Source organism: Papio anubis, chromosome 2, assembly GCF_008728515.1.
Source record: "Papio anubis isolate 15944 chromosome 2, Panubis1.0, whole genome shotgun sequence".
Lineage (NCBI taxonomy): Eukaryota > Metazoa > Chordata > Mammalia > Primates > Cercopithecidae > Papio > Papio anubis.
The window spans coordinates 34,892,642-34,911,419 of NC_044977.1; the positions used below are offsets into that span (position 1 = coordinate 34,892,642).

The following is an 18,778-nucleotide window of genomic DNA, read 5'->3' on the forward strand; positions in this document are numbered from 1 at the left end:
TTAATTTTAAATGGGATGATTTTATTGAATTGTAGACTAAAGAACTACATAGACCAATGCGCCATATTCTATCTTGCCTTTTCTTGGCTTCCTTCTAGGAAACTCATTATTTTTGGCTACAGAGTAAGTACTTTCCAAATATACATATTTGTAGTTCATATGTATATACACACAAACACATATATATACACACACGTATATTATATGTGTATATATGTGTGTGTGTATATATATATGTGTATATATATGTTTTTCCAAATAACATTTGGCTCAGCTGAGGGCTCTGTGCAAGGTTACACTCTGGCGAAAACTTTTAGTCATTAAGGCTGCATTGACAATTGAGCAATCCATCATTAGTTGGTGAATTTGTTTCGGATATGTCGAATTTGAAGCCATTACAGGACATCTATATTGAATTGTTCTAGGTTGTTATGGTGGAAAACACATATTCAGGATTAAAATGAAATTATTATTGTTCATAAGGCTGGCATTATAGCAAAGAAGGAATGGGGTATTCATAGCCATACCTGGGGACTAGCATATCCTAGTCCCTTAGAACATCACACTTACATTTTTTTTTAATATACAAAGTATATCCTAAAACTTCTCTGAGAATTGCTTTGTGGCCAGAGGCAGGAAAGGCCTAGTGACTCATATTTAGGTGGGAAATAGGAAAACAAGTGACAACTCAACAAGGAAGGGGAAAAGGATTTTGCTATGGGTGAACAAAGTTCAAAAGTCTTTTTGAAAAGACTTTTAGCAAACATTCAAAAGTGGTCACATATAAATAATAAATATTTTGTTTATATAAAGGAGTTGCAGTAGTTTCCTAGGAGAGTAAAATATTAAAGATTTTTTTAGCTGTGATTTAAATTTTTAGAACATATGACACGAAGATCTATCTAATGACCATGGAAGGACTGATTTCCTCATCAGTAGGCATTTTGGAAATTTGAGTCTGGAATATAGCAAGAGAGGTCAGAGATAGAGATGCAGACTGGAGAATTATTATTACAGAGATGATGATTAAAATCATGTCCATCAATTGATAAGCTGATTCAGGAAAACAGTGATGATCAATGGTTCTCAGTTTAGGCTACCATTAGGATCACCTGGAGAGTTTTTGAAAACCACTGAGGCAGCCCCACCCAAAAGATTCTGCTTTAGTTGATCTCGAGGACTGGGCATCCATTTTTTTAATTACTCTCCAGATAATCATAATAAGCAGTCAGGGTTGAAAACCTTAGCACAGAGAGAGATGGGCTAACAATGGAGTCCAAGGAAGACTTGCAGTGATATAGAATCTGTTAGGCAAAATGTTGGCCTTCATGGTCTTCATTCCTGGGGTTACTCCTATGAGTATGTCAAAAGGTCTTTGAAGATGTAATTTAGGTTGCTAATCAGCTGATTTTAAAATAGGGAGCTTCTCGAGATTGTCTAGGTGGACCTAATCTACTCATATAAGCTCTGGAAAGCAGAGCTCATTTTCTGCCTGATGGTAAAAGAGAAGTCAGATATTTGAAGCCTAAGAAAGATTAGAACTGTCCTCCTTGACTTAGAGACTAAGGGAATCATATGTCAAAGAAACAGGAAAATGAGTTCCTACAATCACAAGGAACTGAATTCTATCAACACTGTAATGGGTTTGGAAGCAGAATCTTCCCCAGAACCCCAATTAAGAGCTAAGCTGATGCCCTGATTCCTGCCTTGTGAGGCCCTTAGCAGAGGATCCAGCTGAGCTATTCTATTCCTAGACTTCTGACCCACTCATGGTGAGATACTAACTGGGTGTTTAGCCTTCTAAATTTGTGATAATTTGTTATGGCAGCAATAGAAAACTAACACACAGAAATAAAACTGTAAGAGCCTAGTATCACAAAAGCCAAGGCAGAAAGAAAAGATGTACTTCGTACTTTTCAGTTAAGACGTCATTTACTTTTTTTTTTTTTTAATGAGACAGGGTCTCATTCTGTCACCCAGACCATAGAGCAGTGGTGCAATCATGCCTCACTGCTGTCTCCACCTCCTGGTTTCAAGCACTCTTCCCACCCTCAACATCCCAAGTAGCTGGGACTACAGGCATGCATGCACCATCATGCCCTGCTAATTTTTTATTTTTTGTAGAGACAAGGTCTCACTATGTTGTCCAGGTTGGTCTCAAACTCCTGGGACCAAGCAATCATTTTGCGTTGGCCTCCCATTGTGCTGGGATTACAGGAGTGAGCCACCATGTCCCATCATCATTGCCTTTTGATAAAGTAGTTCCTCCTTCTTAATGAGTAAGGTGCTTAGGACTAGGGCTTCTTCTAGTAGCCGTATGGCTTATACAGCTTGCATTTGAAGTACGATACTCAGCAAACTTAGCCTGACATTACTCATTTCTTATATATAGCATTTATCTTTTCCAATACATTTAGATAATTTCAGTTGAGTACTGAGTCTTTTCTCAATCGAAAGTAGCACTATCAGTTCTAATAAGAAGAGTTTTGAATGGGATTTTGCTATGCAGGTAAGGTTCCAAGGTAGGAGTCGGAACGGAATCTGGTAATAGAGGGTAGGAAAACATAGATAAAAGTAGAGGCAAATCTTCTGTGGGAGTCAGGATGGGAAGCAAATGAAGACTATGCAAACGGGAGCAAAGTCCTGTGTCAGAAGAGTATGCAAAGGCCCACATGTGCTAGAAGGCAGGGAATCCGCCCACCTTTTACCTAGTGGAGGCTAGTAGGTCTGTTCTGGGATCTCAAAGGAATGGCAGGGAGAACAGCAATGTCTAAAAGCGATTGGAAGAAGGGTTGACTTCTGGGAGAGTAACTGGGATGCCAGTGGAGGGATGAATGTAACTGCAAGTTAATACCGAGTGAGATAGTATTAACAGAGAGGTAAGCAGCCAGTAACAGGAGAGGCCAGGACATGAAGCTGCATGGCCCATATCCACAAATGGTAAGAGCCTCTTCCATGGGATGATATTAATAAGGGCCTGATACAGAAAATAGTTTTTGTTTGCTGCCATGACCTTAAGTTTTTTAAAAAATATCTTTTCAGATCAATGGAGCCTGGGGCAACATCTGTTATGTAGTAATACTTTTTTCTAAATCCATCTCCAAATTGTTCATTGTTTGATGGTTAATTCAGGCTTTCACTATTTCTCCAAGTGCCATAGTTAGTGCTTAAGTAGGCTTTCACCTACTTTGCATATTTAGGACAAAGCTTTTTTTGGTTTAGACTGCAGAATAAAAAATGGAGGCTTCTTTCCATCCCTTCATTTCAAATGCCAAGATAGCATGTGATATTTCTAGCTCTTTTATGTTAAAATTCTAGTTCATTTTATGTATTTTTCTGTTATTATCACCCTCTTGCTCGAAACAGATCATTATATTATAGACTTAAGTTAAAATATATGAACTTCTGTTAACTTGATTTCTGGAGAATAAGCATGGAAACAATCTCCTTTCTTTATTTGGAGGTTTCTTTGTGGAGTACTTCATTTGGACCCTTGGTTTGTACTCTAGCAGCTGGCTTAAACACATATTCCTTAGTCTCACCTCTCTCTCTATTTTGATGGCCACTCATTTACTTCAAACCTTCTTATTTTTTGATAGGACTAGTAAAATACTTTACTCATCTCTGGGCCCAACCACACTCATAGCTCGTACCCTACACCCCATAGGTAAGAATGGCTGTTTATACGCACAAATCCAATTATGTCATCTTTGTTCACTTCAATGGCTTAACATTGCTGATAAGATAATGTTCAAATGCCTCTAGGATAGAGAACCAGAACTTTAGTGGCCTCTATCTACCTCTCCAACCTCATCTTCTTGCCTCTTCTAAATAAATTCTGCACTTAAGCAATACTAAACTATTTCCCTGGCCTCTGTGCTATTTCTTTTTTCTTCCCCTATATTGCTGGCTCACCCCGTCTCTGTGCTCCAGAGCACCATAATCATACGTCTATTGTAGTGCTCAGTCATGTGGACAGCTACAATGTAATGTGTCTTCAAGTAGATGGTGAAATTCTGGAGGTCTGGAATTATATTTAGTTATTTTTTTTAATTAAATGAACAATTCAATCTCTAACTAAAATTAATGATGATTTGGTATATGTTTCATGCTGTTTATGTTTCTTTTCCCTTTTAAAATGTGCATGTTTACTTTGATACAAAAAGTGTGTTATCATCCAGATATAGGCATTACCTGGGTATGGGTGTCACCTAAGAGCTTCTTACAAATGCAGAATCTCGGGCTCTTAGACATAGTAAATCAGAATCTGCATTTAAGAAAAAACCCCAAGCTGATTCATATTTCCAATACAGTTTGAGAAGCGTGGATCTGGGAACTATTTCATCTAATAGTTCTATTGCATTCAGGACATTCAGAAACCCCGTGCCAGTGTCTCACATGTGTACTTTGGTGGAGTATACAGCTTTAAGAGTTCATAAGCTTTTCTCACCAGCCCCAAAATCCTTGCTTTACATGACAAAGTTAATTTCTCTGACAATAATCTTTATCATTTGTTAAAGCAACTTCTGCACCTGAATTGGGTAGTATTCATATGGTGGATTATCCAAAATAAGCTTAAAACAACAACTCTAAGACTGTGAATTAGGCCAGCTCATCCCACCCCTGATTTTTTCTGTGGACAGTTCTAACATTTGCATTGACCTTTCGGCCTTCCCCAGATGAAGATAACTGCGTTTTTGTTACCTATTCTCCACAAGGACACTTATCTTGGGCTGCTTCTCTTTGTTACTTTTATTGTCTTTGAAAGCTAACTCTAATTTCCCATTTTCTTCTCTGTCTCATATTTCTTCTTTGCAATTATATTCATCCATCACTCTGTCTATAACATAGTCTAATCTCAGCTCTTGTCTCAATAATATTAATGAGATAAGTATGAAAGGCTGCATATCAACAATTTCATAGTCTTTTGTTTCTTTAGTTCTATTCAATCATCCCAGAGTCTTGAAAAGTGCATAGAATCTTTATATATCTTCCAATACCTTTTATGTAAGTCTTTTCGTATATGCATTATTACTAAATATTTAAGTATAGGCATCAATATATTTTTTTGGAGTTGTGCCCATCTATCTCTAACAGTGTTCCTCCTCACTTTGAAGTCTTAAGTATTCTCTAAAGGGAGATTTATATTTAAGGTCTAATCTCCTGCTGTTCTGACTAGCCTTTTTCTGCTTAAACTATTCCAAATTTTTCTTAAATAGCATCATCTCCACTTCATTTTTTAATAGCAATTGGTTTGTATTGTTCTACTTTGCTTCTGCAAATGTAATAACTGACGTCCTTTTTTCTAAAATATTCTCTCCATGCTGCACCTTTCAACACAGGCCAACCCATTTTTGTTTGCTCTTACTCCCATAATTTTCATTCAGTGTGTCAGAGGATATGTCCTGTTAGCAGAGCTAACAGGCCACAAAGGACTTAGGGTCTCCTTCGAGTCCTTTTTTTAAAAAAAAAACTTCATGGTCCCACAACACAATGTGGTAAAGCAAGGTAAAAGGAAGGCAAGGAACAAAACAGGAAATTATACTATTACAGGAAATTGTTGTAATAAAGTGAAAAGCCAAGGAAGCAAGTGTCCAGCAAGTCATAAAATTCTAATCATGCAGCTGGGATAAATTGAACCTTTACTCACCAGCTGGCAGAGTTTTGTATTGTTCTTTTTGTCTTTATTTACATCTAAGTGCATACCTTTGTAACTTGAAAGCCACCTGGTCATTTTACAGTTGCGGTAATGAAGACGCAAAAATATTTAGTGACATTCTTAAGTTTTCACCATAGTTACTGGCTGAATCTGGGCTAAAATGTGGATCTTCTGACTCTGAGAGCAGGACATTTTCTCTAAGAATTGAAATTTCTTAAAGATCAACAGTTGTCAGACCCTGTCTTTATCAAATTTTAATGTGGCAAATCTTCCTCACAAGACTTTACAAGGCCATTCTACAGATAAGAAATCTGAGGCTGAGGGACGCAAACATTAAGTTCCTCATTGTGAAAGTGCTCTCTTTTATCCCAAAAGTTAGGTTCACATGCATGAAATCACTTTCCAAAGTAAGCATTAATGTATTAGGGACCTGAGAGGGGCAGAAAGAGGAACATACTTCTTTTCAAGAAGAATAGGTGCCCTGTAGTTGCTATAGCAACTGGGAACTGATGTAAGGCATTCCTGCTAGAACATTTTCACGTATTGAAGGTGTCTTCCTGTCTGACCAGAAGCTGAGTTTGGTTAGCTTTGTTAATTAAAGCAGAGGTATCTAAAATGGGAAGCTTGCACCCCAGGAAATATGCAGTTCAGTCTTCTAGGTTGCCTGTTCTTTGTCCCCTACACTGAAAAAAAAAATTGTGTAATTTTTTTTTTTTTTGGAAACAGAGCCTTGTTCTGTCACCCAGGTTGGAGGGCAGTGGTGCCACTCGGCTCACTGCAACCTCAACCTCCTGGGTTCAAGCAATTCTCGTGCCTCAGCCTCTCGAGTAGCTGGGACTACGGGCTCATATCACCATGCCTGGCTAATTTTTCTATTTTTAGTAGAGGTGGGGTTTCACGATGTTGGCCAGATTGGTCTCAGATTGGTCTCGGATTCCTGACCTCAGGTGATCGCCTGAGGCCTCAGCTTCCCTAAGTGCTAGGATTACAGGTGTGAGCCACCGCGCCTGGCCCACATTTTTAAAGAAGTATAATGTATACAGACAAGTGCACATAAGTGTATAGCTTAATAAGTTTTCACAAACTGAACATACCTGTGCAGCCAACATCAATATCAAGAAATAAAACCTTAGTAGCATTATAGAAGTCATGCTTGTTCTTTCTAATCAATATTCTCAAAGTTAATCACTGTCCTGACTCCTAACTCTACACAGGCATACCTTGTTTTATTACACTTCACTTTATCACACATCACAGATAATGTGTTTTTTACCAATTGAAGGTTTGTGGTAACCCTACATAGAGCAAGTCTATTGGAACCATTTATCTGACAACATGTGCTGTGCTCACTTTGTGTCTCTATGTCACACTTTGGTAATTCTGGCAATATTTCAGACTTTTCCATTATTATATCTATTGTGGTGATCTGTGATCAGTGATCTTTGATGTTACTAGGTTGGAGCAAAAGTAGTAATGGTTTCACCATTACTTTTAATGGCAAAGACCCCAATTACTTTTGCACCAAACTAACACTATTGTAATTGTTTTGAGGCACCACAAACCATGCCCATATCAGACGTCAAGTTAATTAATAAATATTGTGTGTGTTCTGACTGCTCCACCAACAAGTCATTCTTGTCTCTCTCCCTCTCTTCGAACCTTCCCATTCCCTGATACACAACAATGTTGAAATTAAATCAGTAATAACCCTACAGTGTCTACAGTGGCCTCTAAGTGTCCAACCAAAAAAATTAAAAAAAGGAAGGAAGAGTTGTACAACTCTGATTTTAAATCAAATGCTAGAGATGATTAGACTTAATGAGGGAGTCATGTTGAAAGTTGAGACAGACCCAACGGTAGGCCTCTTGAGCCAAACAGTCAACAAAGATGTGCATGCAAAGAAAATTATTTGAAGGAATTAAAAGTGCTACACCAGTGAACATACAAATGATTAAAAAAAAAGAAAGAAAGGAGTGAAACAGCCTTATTGCTGATATGGAGAAAGTTTGAGTGGTCTGTATCAAAGATCAAACCAGCCATAACATTCCTGTAAGCCAAAGCATAATCTAGAGCAAGGCCCTGGATTCAATTCTCTGAAGGTTGAGAGAGGTGAAGAAGCTGCAGAAAAAAAGTTTGAAACTAGTAGGAGTTGGTTCATGAAGTTTAAGGAAAGAAGCTGTCCCCATAATGTAAAAGCTGATAAAGAACCTACAGCATGTTATCCAGAATATCTAGCTAAGATAATTGATGATGGTGGCTACACTAAACAACAGATTTTCAGTGTAGATGAAACAGACTTATAGTGGATGAGCCATCTAGGATTTCATAACTAGAGAGGAGAAATTAATGCCTGACTTCAAAGCTTCAAAGAACAGGCTGACTCTCTGGTTAGAGGCTAATGCAACTGATGACTTTAAGTTGAAGTCACTGTTCATTTATTGTTCTGAAAATCCTAAGACCCTTAATAATTATGCCAGATCTACTATGTCTGTGCTCTACAAATGGAACAACAAAGCCTGGATGATGGCACATCTGTTTATACCATGGTTTACTGAGTATCTTAAGCATACCATTGAAGCCTACTGTTCAGGAAAAAGAAATTCTTTTAAAATATTACTGTTCACTGACAAGGCACCTAACTCAGACCCAAGAGCCCTGATGGAGATGTAGAAGGAGATTAATGTTCTTTTAATGCTGGCTAAAACAGCATGCTTTCTGCAGCCCATGGGTAAAATAGCGATTTTGACTTTCAAGTCTTAATTACCTAAGAAACACAGTTTTAAGGATATCACTACCACAGATAGTGATTCTATTGATGAATATGGGTGAACTACACTGAAAACCTTCTGGAAAGGATTTACCATTCTAGATGTCATTAAGAACCTTCATGATTCGTGGGAAGAGGTCAAAATATCAACATTAACAGGAGTTTGGAAGAAGTTGATTCCTGTCCTCATGGATGATTTTGAGGAGTTCAAGACTTCAGTGGAGGAAGTAGCTGCAGATGTGGCAGAAACAGCAAGAAAAAATAGAATTAAAAGTAGAACCTGAAGATATTTCAGCCAGATTTGCTGTAATCTCATGATCAAACTTGAATGTATGAGCAATTGCTTCTTATGGATGAATAGAGAAAGTGGTTTCCTGAGATAAAATCTACTCCTGGTGATGATGCTGTGAACACTGTTGAAATGACAATAGAAGACTTAGAATATTACATCTACTTAATCAATCAACAAGTGGTAGGGTTTTAAAGGATTAACTCCAATTTTTCAAAGAAGTTCTACTGTGGGTCAAATGCTATGAAACCTTATCTCATGCTGTAGAGAAATCTTTTGTGAAAGGAAGAGTTAATCAGTGTGGCAAATGTCATTGTTGTCTTTTTTTTTTTTTTTGTATTACACTTTAAGTTTTAGGGTACATGTGCACAACATGCAGGTTTGTTACACAGGTATACATGTGCCATGTTGGTTTGCTGCACCCATCAACTTGTCATTTACATTAGGTATTTCTCCTAATGCTGCCCTTCCCCCAGGCCCCCACCCCATGAGAGGCCCCAGTGTGTGATGTTCCTCGCCCTGTGTCCATGTGTTCTCATTGTCCAATTCCCACCTATGAGTGAGAACATGGGGTGCTTGGTTTTCTGTCCATGTGATGGTTTGCTGAGAATGATGTTTCCAGCTTCATCCATGTCCCTGCAAAGGACATGAATTCATCCTTTTTTATAGCTGCATAGTATTCTATGTTGTGTATGTGCCACATTTTCTTAATCATTCTATCATTGATGGACATTTGGGTTGGTTCCAAGTCTTTGCTATTGTGAATAGTGCTGCAATAAACATACCTGTGCATGTGTCTTTATAGTAGCATGATTTATAATCTTTTGGGTATATACCCAGTAATGGCATCACTGGGTCAAATGGTGTTTCTATTTCTAGATCCTTGAGGAATCACCACACTGTCTTCCACAATGTTTGAACTAATTTATACTCCCACCACTGTTGTCTTATTTTAAGAAATTACCACAGCCACCCCAACCCTCAACAACCACCACCCTGATCAGTCAGCAGTCATTAACATCAGGACAAGATCCCCCACCAGCAAAAAGACTACAACTCAGATGATCACTGGCATTTTTTGGTTAAGGTATGTAGATTGTTTTTTAGATGTAATTCCATTGTACACTTAATAGGCTGTAGCATATTGTAAACTAAACTGTTTTTTTTGAGATGGGGTCTCACTCTGCTACCCAGCCCTGGAGTGTGGTGGCATGATCTTGGCTCACAGCAACCTTTGCCTCCTAGGCTCATGCCATCCTCCTACCTTAGCCTCCTGAGTAGCGAGGACCACAGGTGCACACCACCATGCCCAGCTAATTTTTGTATTTTTTGTAGAGACGGGGTTTTGTTATATTGCTCAATCTGGTCTTGAATTCCTGGGCTCAAGCAATCTGCTCACCTTGGCCTTCCAAAGTTCTGGGAATATAGGAGTGAGCCACCATGCCCGGCAGTGTAAATATGAACTTTTATATGCACTGGGAAACAAAAAAATTCATGTGATTGCTTTATTGCAATATTCATCTTTTAAATTTTATTTATTATGGTGGTTTGGAATTAAGCCCACAATATTTCTGAGGTATGCCTATGCATTAGTTTTGCTTGTTTTTGAGTGTTATGTCAATGGAATCATACAGTATGTTCTCTTTTGTGCCTAGTTGCTTTCACTCAATGTTATGTCTTCACATAGTGTGACTAAGTTTTTTTCTTCTTGTTTAATTTTTATGTTTTAACTTACATAAAAGTTCAGTAATAGATGCATATAATTTATAAATAAGCCAGGGATGTGTGCATAAAAGTTTGCAGTTATTGGGTTAAAGTATGGCACCATTTGTGTGAATGTCAACTTTAAACCCCAGATAGACTCATTAGCTTTTTAAAGAGATAACTATTCACAACTACAGACTATGATGACCTCATCTAGATATTTGTATTTAATAAACATTTATTTATGAGAACCCACTATGCACAAGTCTTCGTAGGTACTGTGACAGTTACACAGGCAAAATAAAAAGATGTAGCTCAGTCTTTCAAGGAGTCTCGTTAGTGGGAGAAAAAGTGCAGTAAACTTATGTGATCATTCCAGACAAAATTGAGAATCTACAAAAGAGACACAACTAAAATGATATAGAAGCCTGGATGAAGGATGACCAATCTTCCAGGAAGCTAGAAAAGGCCCCTTGAGACTTTTACTAGATAAACTTTGAACCCCTTTATACTTCCCATTTTCCAATGTTTAATCAGATTTCTCATTACAGAAATAGCATCTTTATTCTCACTGTGCATTGCATTATGTTTCAGGTTTATGGATACACAGCATATATTGCGCTCAGTCAAAAGGGGGCAGCATTCACCCTTTTTCTGAAAATCAGAGACCACTTTGGCCACATCTCTTTCTTTCTAGGAAAAGAATACTTTTACCAGACAGCGTTTCAGAACATAGATATAAATTTTAAGCCCCCTGTTTTAATTGTTTGTTTATAGAGATAGCAACTGATTTCCACCTTCATGTCACTGAGCCCAACATATTGCACAGGTATAAATGAAGTCAGGCTGTCTCTGTGCCCGGAGTTTCCCTTATTTCTGCCTTTGTCCCTTGATTGGGCGTGGCAGTCTTGCTCAGACTCACATTGCTAAAGGGCGGTGGCTGAAATGAACAAAAGGAATCAGACCTTTACTCTTAGCCTGAGAAAAAGATTGCCAGGGGAAGCTTGGGGAGAAAGTGCAATGCTGAGTGGTTGCGTCCTTGTTTTGACTACCTAATGCTTTTTTTCTCTTCTAAATTTTTATACTTTTTAAACTTCCATTTATAAGCATAACAATTATGTGAAAGGTAAATAAGTTACATGCACTACAGGGATGCATGACTGTGCTCTATCTTGGGGCCATTCATCTCTTTATTAGCCAAGTAACCTTTACAGTTTAAGTACTACACAGTTGCTGCAGTCCTTTTCTTGCTGACGCAGTAGTAGAGGGAGTGGTGGTGAAAACTGAGAGAGGTTTAATGCTGAAGGTCTCAGACTGTGTATCTCTATGTCTATGACCTCTAACCACCAGACCAGCAGATAACTGATTTCATTTTGTTAGTGAAACACTGATTTTAATTGCTGACTTATACAGCTTCCATGTTATACTTGATTGGTTTTGAGAAAATCAATGTTGATGGCCAAAATTCCAAATTAATTATTTCTTTCTAGATTTAATCATACTGTATACAGCCCTAAATTGCCCTCTAAGCGATTTAAAAAAAAATTGAGGAGTAGAGCTTTACCAAATGTCTCTGAATGATAAAGGGAAGTTGGCCCACCCTGTAATTAGGTTTTGTAAATAGCAAGTCAAAGGTCAGAGCAAAGGTCATCTGATATCTTCCTTTTGTGAAGAAAACAAGGGATTGTAGTCACTATGGCTGATTTCAGAATAGTAGTAAAGATGAAGTCATTGCTTTCTTTCTAAACAGAAACTGTAAAATGAAATAATTTGGAACAATCACAGAAATAATTACATTAATATGAATAGCAAATAACAAGTGATAATTTGTGTAGTGTTTACAGATACTGTGACCCTTGGTTTTAGATCTTGTGCAGTGTTTTTCTCTGTCACGTACATGATGCTGTGAGGGCAGCTCTCCAGGAGACCTCTGATGACATCATGTCACTGTCCTCTGAGGCCACAACACAGCTGCCATGCCACACACTGGCTCAAAACACACAGTGGGGCATAGGCAAAACATTCACAAAGTAAAGAAATGTCAACTTTCTACCTTTTAGCATTCATTTGCCTGAATTAACCAACATTGTGCAACATATAAAATCTAAAGCCCATGTGAGAGATAAGACAGAATTATTTACATTTCTGCTGAAATTAAGAATGATGAAGTAGAAACTTATTATTTTTAAAACCAAACAATGAATCTAAATATGTGTATATCAATCAAATGATGAGTTAGGACTTTGTCATGGACTGGAGAGGAAAATTGGATGGCCAACTATCCTGGGTTGCTAGGGACTGAGAAGTTCTCCAGGATGTGACACTTTCAATTTTAAAATTGTGACTATCTTAGGCAAACTGGAACAAATTGGTCACCCTAGCTGGAAGAGATCTTTTTGGCCATGTTGTCCAATTATCTTATCTTGCAGCTGAAGAAAATGAAGATTATGGAAATCATAAGATCCCAGCAGGATTGTTTTTCTCCCTAATTCTTGTCAATGTCTTTTCTTTTCCTAGTTTCTCAGGTCATGTATTAAACTTAGACCACAGGATCATGCAAATGGCCCTTATTAGGTGGGCCTAGGGGGTGAGCATGGGGGGTTAAGGGACTCCAAGAGTGGCTGTCCTTCTCAGATCTGAAGGTCACTTGGCTGACTGTGGGAATGCCTGACTGTCTTCCAGGAGAGCAGAGAATGCCTCTATCAATAGTTTGAACACTGTTATGCAACTTTCTGAGTGACACTGCAAAGTACCAAAGATAGAAGCCACACAGGGGGAAAATGGGCGTCTCAGTCTGCTCTGGCAGCTATAACAAAATACCATATACTGGGTGGCTTATAAATAACAGAAATTTATTCCTCACAGTTCTGAGGCTGAGAAGTTCAGATCAGGACATCTGCTGACTCAGGTGAGGGTCCCCATGCTGGTTCATGGATGGCACCTTCTACATGTCCTCAAATTGTGGAAGGAACTAGCTAGCACTCTTTTATAAGGGCACTAATCCCATTCATTGAGGGCTCTGCCATCATATCCTAATCACCTCCCAATGGCCTCACCTCCTAATATCATCAACTTAGGAGTTAGGTTTTAACTTATGAATTTCAGGGGGACACAAATGTGCAGATCATAGCAACTGGGTTCTGAGACTTGAGCATGTCAGGGATTCACAGCGTTTCAAATGTGTGGGCAGGTTGCTGACACCTGTTCTTCTGGGTCCTAAGGAAAACAGAAAACGTGATTAAATAATTCAGCCTGATTTTGGGGCTTTATTTGTAATGACACCTAGAAGGATTTGCCTTTCCAAATAAGGACCATGGAAAGTAATAAGTACTTAAATGAATGAAGAGGCTGAGTGAGAGGTATTTTATAGCTGCGTGTGTTGAGGTGGGCAGGGCACTGAAGGAAGAGTTAGATGGTGAAGTACTATATAGACTGCTTTCAGTGTTTTCCTCAAATTATTCCACAGAGATGGTTGCTTATACCAGAAAGAAAATGAGAACTACTAATAATACTTCATTTTTATTCATCAAAGAGAATAATTACAGAACTGAAGAAGAGAGAGCAAACACGGTAAAAACATAGTACAAACAAGATAAAACATACTCAAAGCAGAACAGATGGAGGCAAGAGTCGTCAAAACTACTAAGAACCCAGGTATGTGGTTATTCTTCATTAAAAAATAGACCTATCTCTGTTATTCCTATTTTGTCTACTGAATGTATTATCCTATCTCAATCCACTGAATTCATCTTTAATTCTCAGCCTGAATGCTGTTCCCTAAGGAAAGTCTTCTCTAACCTCCTGATTCTATTTTAGGTCGCCCTATTAAATGTCTTTAAAACACTGTATACTTTATCATAATGTGATACAAAAATGAAACTTGGCATGAATTAAACTAAATTACACTTATAATAATTTAATGTCTGTATCCCTGCTAGACTATAAATTTATTTATTTTTTTGAGGCAGAGTCTCACTCTATCGCCCAGGCTGGAGTGCAGTGGTGCGATCTCGGCTCACTGCAAGCTTCACCTCCCTGGTTCACGCCATTCTCCTGCCTCAGTCTCCTGAGTAGCTGGGACTACAGATGCCCGCCACCACGCCTGGCTAATTTTTGTATTTTTTAGTTGAGATGGGGTTTCACCGTGTTAGCCAGGATGGTCTACATCTCCTGACCTCGTGATCTGCCCGCCTTAGCCTCCCAAAGTGCTGATTTTACAGGCGTGAGCCACCATGCCCAGCCACTATAAATTTCTTACAGTCAGAGACCATGCCTTTTTTGGTCATTGTTGAAGCTCCTGGTACATAGTAAGCACTTGATAAGTGTTGTTTGTTGAACTAATGAACCAATCATTTGAAATGAGTTCAAGTTTTCAGATTCTGTTGTATAGATCTGTGATATATGGCAAAATCAATAAAATGTATTATACCCCAAAACATTTCCGTGTGTGTACGGTATTCTGTTAGGAGAACCAGTTCTATAAAAAGACTACTGAATCCAAATCTTGGCTCTTATACTATCTCGAAAAGTTACACCTGTAAGCCTCAGTTTTGCCATTTACAAAATGGTATTGTGTCAGCTTCAAAATTTTCCTCTGAAATTTAGTGAAATAACGAGGATGGACATTAAGCATGATATCTGGAACATGATATATTTTCCACAATTATTAGGTTAATTTGAATAATTAAAAATTTAGAAATAGTCAAATGCCCCAAACTTCTCAAGATGGTGAAAAATGTATGTGACTAGAGAATAGAATGTAGTCTTAGTTGTTCTATTGAGTCATTGTGTGATGTTAGGCAAATTACAAGTATCTCTGGGAATTACTTTCTTTATTTACAAAATGAGATAGCTAAACTGTCCTCTTATGATCCATCGTGAGAAAAAGGGTGTGGTGGATGTCCTAAATTTATATAAAATTGAATGTTTATATGGTAATTTTTTCTAGCCATATCTTTTATTAGGTTCTTGAAAGGGATTGAATTGCAAGTCAGGTTACTGGGAAGCAGACTCTGAGATGGAAATTAATGTGCAGGAAGTATACATTACACAGAATAAAATACTCTTAGGGTTAACATCTATTGGAGAAGAGAAAGAAGAAACAGGATTGGGCAAAGAGAGAAGTTGGCTGTAAGCAATCAGCCAAACTTTCTATGTTGAATATTTTGCTAGATTGTTTTTAGGATAAACATGACTAACATGATAACTGTAATTATTTCAGCATGTTATAATTTAACAGAGAGTATGGTGGAAAACTATGTACTATCTTCCCAGTGTCCCTCCCCTGTGAATTGCTCCTTCCTTCATTCAAACGGTGCCATTTATAGGGTAGATGCTGTGTTCTTATAGGCTTTACTATTGGCAAAAACCACAGTTACTTTTGCACCAACCTAATACCTTGTCACAATATTGCTCCAGGGTTGAGTAAAAACATAAATGGTCAGTTTGAATCAGTTTTTAAATTTCCCTGGGAAAGACAGTCAATCTGTTGATAGAAGCCAAAATGTGAAAGTCAGGATCTGGCATTGCTTATTATCTCTGTGAGTGAGGAGGCCTTGATGGAACTCAAAACCTACCTATGCACATTACAAACTGAAAAGGGAATTCAATAACTAAGGAGTCATAGCAATTCCAAATGTATATATGCCTGATAAACTCTAAATAATAGAGTTTCAAATTACATGAAGCAAAATTGATAGAAATAGAAGCAGAAATATATAAATCCACAATCATAGCTGGAGAACTCAATACTCTCTCAATAATTGAGAGAACAAAGAGATATAAAATTAGTAAAGATATAAAAGACATGAACAACACTATCAACCAACTTAAATGAATTGACATTTATAGAATGCTTCACCCAACAATAGAAGAATATATATACTGTTTAAATACACATGGAACATTCATAAAGGTATATCATATTCTTGGCTATAAAAAATTTAAAGAGATTTAAAAGATTTGAAATCATACAGAGTATATTCTCTGACCATAATGGAATTAAGCAAAAAAAAAAAAAAAAAAAAAAAAAAAAAATCCATAACCGAAAGATATGTAGAAAATCAACACATATTTTGGAAGGTAAACAATACATCTCTAAATAATCCATAGGTTAAAGAGGAAGTCACAAGGGCAATTAGAGAGAAAAATATATGTGTAAGTAGATATACTTTTTGTTGTTGTTGTTGTTAAAGAAATGGCATCTTCTCAGGTTGTCCAGGCTGGTCTTGAACTCCTAGGCTCAAGTGACCCTCCCACTTCAGCCTACTGAGTAGCGGGGACTACAGGCATGTGACACTGTGCTCAGCTTAAGAAATATTTTAAGTTGAATGAAAACAAGAACCCAATGTATCAAACGTGGGATGCATCTAATGAAGTACTACATGTGTAATTTATAGAATTAAACACTTACATTAGGAAAGAAGAAAGATATGAAATCCATGATGTAGATGTTAAGAATCTAGTAAAAGAGGATTAAATTAAGTCTCAAAGTAAACAAAGAAAAGAAAAAAAATAAAGATAAAAGTAGAAATCGAAAAAATTAAAAACCAGAGAAAAATAGAGAAAATCAATGAAACCGAAAATAGATTATTTCTTAAGATCAATGAAATTGATAAACCTCTTCCCAGAATGGGCACGGGGCAAAAAAAGAAAACACAAAATTACGAATATCAGAAATGAAGGAAGGAACATTACTATTAATTCTATAAACATTAAAAGGATAAGGGATTATTACAAACAACTCCATATATTCCCACGTATTTGATAATTTAGATGATATGGGTAAGCTCCTTGAACGACAGAAACTATTGAAGCTAACACAAAAATAGATAACCTTAGTAGTCCCGTACCTATTAGAGAAACATAATTTAGAGTTAAAAACCTTTCTATTAAGCATTTAGAAAAGAAATAGCAAGTCTACACAAACTCTTCCAGAAAATAGAAGAGAGAACACTTAACTTATTTTAACTTGATAACAACACCAGACAAAAATATAACAAATAAATAAAACCAAAAGTCAATATCCCTCATGAACAGATGCTCAAATAATCAAGAAAATATTAGAAAATAGAATCCAACAATATGTAAAAAGGATAATATGTTATGACCAAGTGGGGTTTATCCTGGAAATGCAAAACTGTTATAACATTTAAAAATCCATCAGTGTAATTCATCAAATCAGCAGACTAATGCAGAAAAATCATATAATTTTCACAATGGATTTTAAAAAAGCATTTTACAAAATTCAATTTTCATTCATGGCTTAAAACAATAGCAACATTAGCAAAAATTCTCAGTGAACTATGAATACAGTGAGACTTCATCAACCTGATAAAGGTCATTTATGAAAAGCATTACAGCTAATATCATACTTAATAATGAATAGTGAATACTGTTTTCCTGGGATTGGGACAAAAGCAATGATGTCCACTTGCATCACTCCCATTCAACATTATACAAGAGATCCTGATTAGTAGAGTAAGACAAAAACAATAAATTCTGGATGCATGGAATAGAGTGAATAAATCTCAAATGTATTATGCTCAGTGAAAGACGTCAGACTCAACAGGATGCACACTGTATGACTGCATATGACATTCTGAAAAAGTTAAAACTATGGGGAAAGAAAGTAGATTAGTGGTTGCCAGGGCCTGGAGCTGCAGGTAGAGTTTTGCTATAAAAGGGCATAGGAGGGTTTTGAAGGGTGATAGAATTATTTTATATCTTGTTTATGATGGTTACATGACTATATGTGTTTATTATTTTTATATCTTGTTTATGATGGTTACATGACTATATGTGTTTGCCATATAACTAATAGATTGGTACATGAGAAAGGATCTATTTTCCTATATGTAGATTACCCTTGATATGCCTCAGAAAGAAAAGAAAATCCCACTTAAAGAGAAACCAATGTGGGTTTGTCTTTGAAATGAAATTCTGGTGGTGTTTTTGCCTGTGGTTGTGATTTTTTTTCCGGAAATCCGGGTTTCTCTCTGAACTTTTGGAGTTTAGTTATTTAAAAAATGATAATTTTATCTGCTTTTGATAAACCATGGAAGAGGGCTACCTGGATATATTCTATGCCATTACCTGAGTGATTCAGGATCTTTTAAATGTAATCTCTATACTTTTCCCCATGCAAGTTCAAATAATGTTTCTATCACCTGTGACAGTCCTGAGTAATGCATGGAAATAGACACTTGCACAAGTAACTGTATACACGGTTGTGTGAGAAGTGCTATAAGAGCAATAAAAATGATATGGAAGCAGACAGCTGAATGTGATTAAGTCTGACTGGGATCTAGGCAGTAATTGAGTTGGCCTCAGAGACTTTCTGCACTAGAGTCTGGGGAAG

At 37.1% G+C, this 18,778-nt stretch overlaps 1 long non-coding RNA gene across 4 annotated transcripts in view; it reads left to right on the plus strand.

Annotated features, from left to right (window-relative positions):
- The window catches only part of LOC110742522, a 114,036-nt gene that overhangs the window by 51,542 nt on the left and 43,716 nt on the right, over window positions 1–18,778 (plus strand). For all 4 annotated transcript variants that reach the window (XR_002520282.2, XR_002520283.2, XR_002520284.2 and 1 more), the window contains 2 exons: window positions 9,673–9,802; window positions 13,886–14,073. This is a non-coding gene — a long non-coding RNA (uncharacterized LOC110742522). The remainder of the gene's footprint in view (window positions 1–9,672; window positions 9,803–13,885; window positions 14,074–18,778) is intronic.